This window comes from Rhinopithecus roxellana, chromosome 1 (assembly GCF_007565055.1).
Source record: "Rhinopithecus roxellana isolate Shanxi Qingling chromosome 1, ASM756505v1, whole genome shotgun sequence".
In the NCBI taxonomy this organism is placed as follows: domain Eukaryota; kingdom Metazoa; phylum Chordata; class Mammalia; order Primates; family Cercopithecidae; genus Rhinopithecus; species Rhinopithecus roxellana.
In genome coordinates, this window is record NC_044549.1 from 4482876 (window position 1) to 4494056 (window position 11181).

The window sequence follows — 11181 nt, forward strand, 5'->3', positions numbered from 1 at the left end:
ACTCCTGGGCTCAAGAGGTCCTCCCACCTTAGCATACCAAGTAGCTAGGACTACAGGTTTGCACCGCCTGCCCAGCTAAGTTTTAAAAATCTTGGTAGAGATGGGGTCTCACATGTTGCCCAGGCTGGTCTTGAACTCCTGGCCTCAAGCAGTCCTCCCACCTTGGCCTCCCGAAGTGCTGGGATTACAGGCATGAACCAACCAACCAACCAGGCATGAAATATTTCCTTTTTCACTCACATAATGAGCTACCAAGAGGATGTTATAGTTAAGGTAGTTCATTTTTCATTTCTAACCAATTAATATAATTTATATTCTGTAAATTCAATTCCAATATATCATGTGATTTATACACTTAGTCAAACATGTATAAAATACATAATATAATGTATAAATACAGTGTGTGTAAATATATGCAAATATGTATTATACAGTGAGATCTTTAGGAAAAAAATATACCAAACCTTTGAATTTATAGATAGCATTTATATTCAAAGTAATCCATTGTATTCTTCTCAGTTAGAAGATATACAGATATTAATTTAATTACTTTAAAATAGATGACATTAAATAATGATTTAGAGTGGGATATAGAATTACATATTTCAATTACAAATTTTAAGAACGTTTTAAAAACCTATTACTTGCATCTTTTTTCTGTTCTTCTTTTAGTGTAATATGCAAATGCATGTGAATTTTATCTATTTTAAATTAGATGCCTTAGTAACCATACCTATTTCAAAGCACGAGACAATGTCAAGGCACAGATCTAAAATTTGGGGCTTCCATCTGAGCTTTCAGGTTTTTTTCCAGCTTGTTAAATGGTGGGCATTTTTTTTTTAAATCAAAGACTATCCTAGCTATTTGTATGGAAATACACACACATATACAGACACACACACACACACACTCTCACAAATTCTTCTTGAAAAGAATTGTGTGGCAAGAAATCACTTCTGATAGAATCTCATGATATAATTGAAAACAACTTTCTTTTCCCTAAAGGAACTAATTTTCATGTAGTGAAATAATGAAGCATTAGACTCACCTTGCTAAGATTCAAGCGGACCTTTTAAAATCGATTTCTACTGAAAGCAATGAATATAAATAGTTTAGCAAAGGAAAACACAACAAAAATATATAAACTCACTAACATGCCCTCAGCAAACAGACATTTAAAGCATGGTCTGAGTTTTTTACAACAGCAGAATTGCACAACAAATATACAGCAATAATTGATTAACTTAATGTAATTGCTATTTAACTTTACACATTCCCCAGAGTTTTAGATGAGATTACTTTTCCAGTTAAATGTTATCTGCCATAAAATTGTTGAAGAAAAGGAGAAAAAGAAAACTTGAATCCAATGAAACTGACATAATTTTGAAAAGTTCTCCAGTGGAAAAATGGATTGTCTTGTGTTTCCTCTTATAAATTAATTATTTATAAAATATCACCACATGGACGCACTTGAAATAATTTTTATCTACATATTTTTAAAAAATACTCCAACATCTCCCTTCAAATTTTAAGAATTTATGGATATTTAATGAATGATATCTTAACATTGTCCGGAAGGATGACAGTTCCAAAAATTAGTTACTATGGAACTGGAAACATAGCTCCTGCCAGTGTGGTCACTATACAATTTAAGTATTATCATCATAAATTATAAGAAGGAAAAAAATTGTCAAGAGGTATCATAGAGTAGAATTGTAAGCATTAAGTTGAAAATAAAAATCTTCAAACTTTGCTTCTTATAGATACATTTAATAAAATTACAGGTTTTTCTATTACAAAACATTTTAAACACTTTCCTCACTTTAAAATGATATAAATATACATGTATCATCCTTTAAAACTCTTCAGTATAGTTACGTTTATAGCAAGTAAATAAAATGCAAAATTATCTATGCAAGAATAAAACTATTTGTCCACTGAAATAATTTGGGCAGTTTTATATTTCAATGAATATTTTATGATATTTTTACTTATTGCCTTAGTTTCCCACTCAAATTAATAGCTAACTACAAAAAAATGATGAATTTATGATAATCTGGTAAAAGCTTTACAGTGATGTATAATAGCTATTTTAACCTATAATTTATTCTCTATTTTTTTAAGTATTTTGTATCCACTTCTTTTATGATCCTTCACATAATCTTCAACCTCTGCCTCTCAGGCTCAAGGGATTCTCCCACCTCAGCCTCCCAAAGTAGCTGGGACCACAAGCACACGCCACCAGACTGGACTAATTTTAGTATTTTTTGCAGAGATGGGATTTTGCCACCTTGCCCAGGCTTGTCTTGATCTCCTGAGCTCAGGTGATATGCCCACCTCAGCCTCCCAAAATGCTGGGATTACAGCTGTGAGTCACTGTGCCCAGCCGACATAGTCTTTCTATTCTAACTTTATGTTCTATATGTTTGAGCACAGCTTTCTATTCATATCAATTAGGTAAAGTTAGTTTATAGAGTTGTTAGATATTCTATATGCTAACTAATTTTGTCTCCTTGTTATAGCAGTTACTGAGAGAGAGAAATGTTAAACTCTTCAATATGATAATGTGCATTTTATAAAATATTAATTTTTATGAATTTCAGGAAGTGTATATTTCATATATACATATGAGCTTTTATGTATGTCTGTGTGTATCTATCTTCTATCTACCTGTATCTGTCTATCTATCCGTCTATCTATCTATCTATCTATCTATCTATCTATCTATCTATCTATCATCTATCTACCTACCTACTACTTTTCAAAACTGATAGTTTTGAAAGAATTGAAGGTGACCATAGACCTACTTCACTTCTTTCATCAGTCAGATATGGCCTGATTATGGAGAGTTTAACTATTTTGCCCCAAATTAAAAAGATAATTAAAAAATAAAGTGAAATATCTCTAAAATTGGTTTCCTCTTGTACTCCTTTGGATAAGCCATTTAAATATTATGTATTTTATGTGTGCATAGCCCAACATTTATATTCATGTCACCCCCTTTTTAATAATTTGTCAGTATTTGAATATATTCACCTGTATTTTATATATATTTTTGTTCATATTTGTATATCATCAATTTTTATTTGATGTCTCTGTGTACATGTGTGTGTGTGTGTGTGATATGTGTGTGTGTGTGTGTGTGTGGCGCTCACCCAGAAAGATGCATATTAGATCCTTTATAGTAGAGAAGAAAGCATGCTAGAATTTAAATAATAAAACATAACATCTCTTTTAAAATGAATGTTTCAGCATTGTGCAAATATGATACTTTCTGGACTTCAGAACTTCCCCTGTATTATGATAGAACTGAAGTAGGCAATTGTACCTATTGTAAAACTCACAGTTTAAGAATACTTACTATGGATTAAGTACTGCTCCAAGAACTTTATATAAATTAACCCATTTAATCCTCACCTAATATTTATGTAGTGACCATCATGATCATTTTTATTTTACACATGAGGAAAATAAACTCAGAATCAAATGACTTGTGAGAAGGCAAGGTGGAGGCCGGACGCAGTGGCTCATGCCTGTAATCCCAGCACTTTGGTAGGCTGAGGCGGGCAGATTGCCTGAGATTGAGAGTTTGAGACCAGCCTGACCAACATGGAGAAATCCCATCTCTACTAAAAACACAAAAATTAGCCAGATGTGGTGGCGCATACTTGTAATCCGAGCTACTTTGGAAGCTGAGGCAGGAGAATCGCTTGAACCCGTGACATGGAGGTTGCAATAAGCCAAGATGGCACCATAGCACTCCAGCCTGGGCAACAAGAGCAAAGCTCTGTTTCAAAAAAAAAAAAAAAAAAGAAGAAGGCAAGGTGGAATTAAATATAAGCAATATGTCTCCTCAAGCTAGGATCTCAACCACTGTGTGATATATACATTATTAAAAATATCTAAGGTCTAGTTCTCTGATGAATTTGTCAATTCTTATCTGATTTATATATAAAATTAGAACATACGAAAATTAAGAACATTACCTTAAGTTTAACATATTTCAATCTTTTAACTGCAATTCAGTGTCTCAAAAACTGTTAATATAACCAAATAATTAGCTACTCCTTTTAATGTGACTGGACTAATAAGGCTTCTAAATCAGATTTCTTTGTTTTCTTGGTTGACTTGGCTCAATAAGCACCTTAGTAAATACTTAAATAATCATATTAGGAATAGGTTTCAGGCAAAATATTTATAAATATTTTTTGGAAGTATGTAATACTTTTATCAAACTTCTGGCATTTAAAAAGTTTTATAAGGTCCTCAAATGTTCCTAGTAATGTTTGTTAGTTTGTTGTTGCCAGAATAACATTTTATGATCTTATAGGATCATATTCTAAAAGAAGAAATTGCTCATGAAAAATTTGTATGGCTTTATCAAACAAAATACTTTAATAGGGAAGAATAGCAGATAATATATAATTAAAATAATTTATATAAAATAGCTACTAAATAATAATCAAACTTCATAGTGAATAATTTTGATTTTTACTTAATTCAGTTAAGCTACAAATTAAAAGTAATTCAAAAGTACCTACTAACTCTCTGTGTGTTTTTTAAAGAGTACTATCTCTGTGCTCTTAGAATTCCTTATTTTTATTCAAGGCCAAAATTTAATTAAGAGAATGTAAGTAGTAGCTCAGTGTTTACTCTATGCACCAATATGAATAACTTTTCTCAGTTAGGATACTATTATCTAGGCTAATTTAGAAGCAATTTCAAAATCAATATTGAGACCCCTTCAGGAAAACAGACTACTTTTTCATAGCAACCCCCAACTGTCACATTGCCCTTTAAACTACTTCTGCCACTTGAGACACGTGAAGGTCCTTATTGGGTCTCCCTGTCCAGCTGGGTGTGTGTATATACAAGGCTGTGAATATACACACATGTATTATGTAACACACACATGGTGCACAGTAGAGAAATGATTATTTCTGGTTTGTATATATCACACTTAATACATTGCTGAACGTGGAATTTTTTATTTTGGCATTTTATCCCTAAATGACTTACAGTGTCTGGTTTCAAAATCATACTGTACTTCTCTTGATTCATAGAGGAATAGACAGCAGAGAAATAAAGTATATTAAGATAATCAGCAAGCTGGAGGGTATAGAATAGAACAGGGGATTGCAAAGCAGTGGGCAAACAAAACAAAATACATTTCTAAAATATCATTAAGTACAGAAAGGTAGTGGTGGTGGGGGTTGGGTAAATGCTGGAAGAAACAAAAATTGCCACAAGCAAGATTTACCATAATCATTTGAGGAAAGCTTGTGCCAGGATATTAAATCTGCCTAGGAGACCTGAGCTCAAGGCCTTTTGGGGAAGTAAAGCAGAATAGACAGACAACGATTTGGTAACGTATCACCGGAGGACTCAGATCTCATAAGACGTGATGAGATGATAACAAAAAGAGTAAAGAAAATAATACACCCTGTTGCGATCCAGAACATGTGCATAAATTTTTTTTTTTGATTAAAAACATCTTAGACATTTTGTCTCTTTGGTCTTTAGCGAATTGCTGAATGTGTTTTATATCAGCATATCAACAATGCAATGGCACTAGAGATTTCCATTAGGGTTAGAATTACCAAATAATTATTTAAAAATACCAACATTCAAAAATTTCAAAGGGACATTCATGAGTTTCATTTTCCCAAAGCAGTGATGCAGGAAGATAGGTTTTCCTGTGTGTAATCTTGTGCAAAATATGATTTATCTGGAACAGACTAGGGATGGGTAGGTGGGGCTTGGGGGGGGAGATGCCAAGAAGGGTGATCCCTTCAAAACCTGATATGGACATTTTATAAACTCCTTACTAAATTCTGACTTTAATTTTTATACTGTTATTCATTATACTGAATAATAATTAAGTATATATAATAATATATATACTGTTATATATTATATATATAATAATAATAATATAATATACTAATATAATACTAATATATAATATATAATATATATTATACTATATATATACTATATAATATATAATATATAATATATATATTATAGTAATACTAATATATAATATATAATATACTAATTATAGTAATACTAATATATAATATATAATATACTAATATAATAATAATAATATACTGTTATTCATTATACTGAATAATAAGTTTATAAGTTCAATTTTATATTAGTTTAAATTCTCTTATCTTTTTCGTTAGTTGTTGAACGATGTCTATGTGAAAAGAATTTTTTTTTTTTATATGTCACTCATTTTACGCTGTGTCTGACCAGGCAAGTGATATAACATATGTCCTAAAGTGTAGAGAAATTGCAGACAAGTAAGTTTCATTAAATAATGTGCTCACCATATGTAGACCCATATCCCTGAGTGCTACAGAACTCAGGTTTGAGGTTAATTAGCTGACCAGTTTGGAAAGAAGTAAATGTTGGCTTGTCGCTACTACATGTAGGAAACAGGGAACTGCATTCTTAGAGCAACCTACAAAGAAAGAAAAGGTTTATTTTTTTAAATACTTCATAAAAAATGGACATATTTATGCATCCATTTATTTATTATGACTTCTGTGCCTTTAGATAAACAAAGTTAAGACTATTGTTTTCAAACTTTTCTATTTCTGGTTGGTGTCCATTTTTATGTGGTCATACTTTCTCAAAACGCTTATGCCTGGGGGCATGATTTACTTCGAATGTGGTGCAAGTTGAATTAAAATTACATACTATTGGCAAGGTTAGAAGATGAAATTCTATTTACAAATCTGTGCCCCCTTAAATATTTAATTGGGATCATCTTCATTAAAATTATTGGCACATAAAGTTATTTTTTGAGAAGAGAGACTATTTGGGCTAAAATATAATACTTATGAAAAATAAACACCTCTTCCCTTACCAAGGATGGCAATATATTAAGAATTTCTTCTCTGCATGGTTATTCCCAGAATTTTTATTTTCCAAATTTAGGCAAATAATTTGAAAGGAAAAAAAACTTTCCTTCATATTATGAGTAAAAGTGACACTAAAAATTAATCCAGCTTACAATTAACTAATTATCAGCTACCTTCACTAACATGCGCATCTTTATCATTCTGATTTTTGCAAATGTTTTCATTTTAGAGCTTTTCCAATTCTTTTAACATGATTTAGTGCTAATCGATTTTACTCAGACAATTCAGAAAAATGATATATACTCTACCAGTATTTTCCTTGTGTGTGTGTGTGTGTGTGTGTGTGTGTGTCTGTGTGTGTCTGTGTCTGTGTCTGTGTGTGTGTATTCTAGAATTTGAAATGGAAAGAAAATGTAAGGGATAGGCCTGTAGATCTCAGCGGTTACTTGGCATATCAATGACCCCTGTAAACAGGCTGAGCCTCTACCTGTACCAAAACAGATTGCTTGAACCCAAGATCGCTTGAATCCAGGAGGTCAAGGCTGCAGTGTACTCATGCCACTGTTCTCCAGCTTGGGCAACAGGGGAAGACCTTGCCTCTTAAAAAAAAAAAGAAAAGAAAAAGAAATGCCACGTCCAGGCCCTGACCTTTCTTTGAGGTTCTGATTTATGTGGCCAGGATGCTGGGGAGAGTAGGGAGAGGGGCTAGAAATAGGTATGTTTTAGGGTTTTCAAAATAAAAAATCCAAACATAGGACTTAATTGCTTAATTATAACATTAATAAATGTATCATTTTGATGTATCAAATGTATCATTCCGTTAGATACATCAAATGTATACACTTGATTTTTTTTTTTTTTCTGTTTTTTGAGACGGAGTCTCGCTCTGTCGCCCAGGCTGGAGTGCAGTGGCCGTATCTTAGCTCACTGCAAGCTCCGCCTCCCGGGTTCATGCCATTCTCCTGCCTCAGCCTCCCAAGTAGCTGGGACTACAGGCGCCCGCCACCTCGCCTGGCTAGTTTTTTTATTTTTGGATATTTTTAGTAGAGACGGGGTTTCACCGTGTTAGCCAGGATGGTCTCGATCTCCTGACCTCGTGATCCGCCCATCTCAGCCTCCCAAAGTGCTGGGATTACAGGCTTGAGTCACCGCACCCAGCCTACGCTTGATTTTATATGTATCATTTAATATACCTCAGGTCTGATTTGGCCTGAGATCCAAATCAGGCCATTTGTCCTGTCGTTCAACTCCAACAGGATTTTACTTTTCCTGAATTTATGGCATTGTAATCTTCTCTTTTGAGAACTCTATGAATGTAGCTTACTCATGACACTCTTTCTATTACCATTCTTTCACACATTTCTGACTTTACTTGAGAATAAAGGAAATGTTAGCATGGGCTATGTGATACTCAAAACATTTCCAGCTACATTCAACACTGGCAAGCTGTCTACATATTTCATAAGCAGGTTATCTGGGAAAAAAAAATCCGTGAAATTCCATACTCTACATGGGGCAGTCAGGTCAACTGACCAAGGGGAACCTTTTTGAAGAAAAAGGAGAAAGAGTCTGAGAATCAGGCATATTTGGCTTTGACTTAAGCAAAAACACTTGTCTTCAGGTGACAAGTTATTGAATGTCTATGTGGGCCTTGGCTTTCTCAAGTGAAATGTGAATGATTATTCATTCGTAATCCCATACCATAAATATTAGTTTTCTTCCTTCACTAACTTCCCAAATTGTGCTGATATCATCATTCTTCAACTGTGACACAATATTATGACATTTTTCTAATACAATAAAAATAATGTTAACACATTTTTGCACAGTAGAAAAATGTTGTCAGGCTTTTTCCACAGTATCTATGATTGTAATGGTAGGCTACACATTTTATTTTATTGATGAGAATAATGATCACTTTTATAAAGCCGAAAATACGCTTAAATTCCTTAACAGCTAATTCACACATCAATTTGGAATGAATGTATATCTATTTTCTGACAGCTGGATTATATAAGAAATTAGGATATATCTATTTTTTTACATATCTTTTTTTTAATGAAATATTTGCTTTTACTTAAGGTAACAAAATAAAACCTAATTTCCCAATGGTTATTTAGTCAGCATCAAATTTATTTGCTTCAGTGTCGTCCTAATGTCCACCCCATTCTCTTTACTTACTTATCCGTGATTGCAAAGTCAGTAGGCTCTGAATTGTTTGTTTCCCTCGACAGGATACTTTACACAAGAATTAGAGAAAGACAATAGCTACTTATGGAGTAGGGAATGTGACTATATCTCCCCTTTTCTCTGAAACACAAGATTCATATAGTTAACATATTTCATATGTGACTAATAATGCATAGTCCTCTCTTCTAACTTCTCAATGCCTATGGATCTTCTTGATTCTTCACTGCACTGACAATGTTGCTAACGCTAATTGGGAGAGTTTTGAATCATCCCTTAAGATACTTTACACTTGGTATAGTTTCTAATATTTCTTCTTTGAATGTTATTTCATTCAAACTGCCACTAAATTAAAACCCTCTATTAATTTCTAATCATGATGTCTATTATTGAATTTAATATCAAAGAACAATTTTATTCTTTATATTCTATATATTGTTAAGACTATATAGCACTTTAGAGTTGTGAAAAACTAAAATTTAAAACAGCTTACATTTATTTTGAAACAAGATATAAATAGAAAACCTGATGAGTTACATGGAGATAATTAAAATTACATCAGTCAAATAATTAAAACATCTAATGATACGCATGGGATACAAATAAGAAACACAAAAAAGCAAATACTTAATATATTAATATAGCAATTAGACATATTAATTCATATATATAAGAATATGTTAATCTAAACTAGAGGTCAGCAAACTTTTATTCATGAGGCGCCAGAGGGTAAGGCTTCTTTGCACTACTTAACTCTGCTGTTGTAGCAAAAAAGCAGCCATACACAATATATAAATGAACAAGTTAGGCTGTGTTCCAAAAAAACTTAATTTACAATAAGGGCCCATGGTGGATTGCCTTTCCTAAAACTAGGTAGTAATTGCAAGCTCACAAATTCTGATTGAAAAAGTTTCCTAGTTCATGTTTAGTGAACTGGACACTTAATCTAAACTGATCCATAATCAGCTTGGTTTTGTAATTAGACGGGTCATTGTGCACAGTGATAATATTAAGAAGAACAATCGTGAGCTCTTTTTTGCAAATGGACACTTTAAAACTTGGGGAAACATTTTTAGAGGAAGGCTACTAGGAGGAGGAAAGAGTATAAATATGTCACATTCCATTTTTATTAATAAATATGTTTAAAACATTTCCTTAGATATTGATTTTTCTTTTCTTTTCTTTTCTTTTTTTTTTTGAGATGGAGTCTCACTCTGTAGCCCAGGCTGGAATGCAGTGGCACCATTTCTGCTCACTGCAACGTCCGCCTCCTGGGTTCAAGAGATTCTTTTGCCTCAGCCTCCCGAGTAGCTGGAACTACAGGCATGCACCACCACGCTTGGCTATTTTTTTTTTTTTTTTTTTTTTTTTTTTTGTAATTTTTAGTAGAGACAGGGTTTCACCATGTTGGCTAATCTGGTCTCGGACTCTTGACCTCGTCATCCGCCTGCCTCAGCCTCCCAAAGTGCTGGGATTACAGGTGTAAGGCACCGTGCCCAGCCTGATATTTCATTTTAGTATAACACGTTATATCAGTAAAATATCCCACATTAAGAATAATTTGATAAATATGCATATATGCACCCACATTTATACATCTGTACCTACATAGGTATATACAAGTACCTAAGTACACATATCAGCTTGCTAGTTTATTTGGTGTCAGTGACATATTTATCCCTATATATGTTTATGTATTGTTTCAAGTTTAATTATTTCCGATGAATGTCTGGGTGCATTATTCAAGTACGATTTTTCAGTTTCTAGAATGGATTTCTATTTGCCTGGCACTGAAAATATAAGCAAGAAATGTAAACTCGTCCCCATATCTTTGCTTTTCAGGAGGTATCACTGCAGTAGATCCGTACAACTGACTCCAATACTGTGAAGCTCATATTGGATTTCAATGTGTGTCTTTAAAACCCCAAGCATGGTCCAATTTTCTGAATTATTCACACATAATCACTCCAGGGGATTACATTTAAGCGTGATGGGAAAGTGCCTTAAAGTAGGCAGCCGTATAGAGTCTTGCCCTTTCTAGGTATTCAGAATACATTAAGGATGATGATAACGTAGCATTCATGCCCTGAGTGTGTTAAATTCATGTATTGAGAGA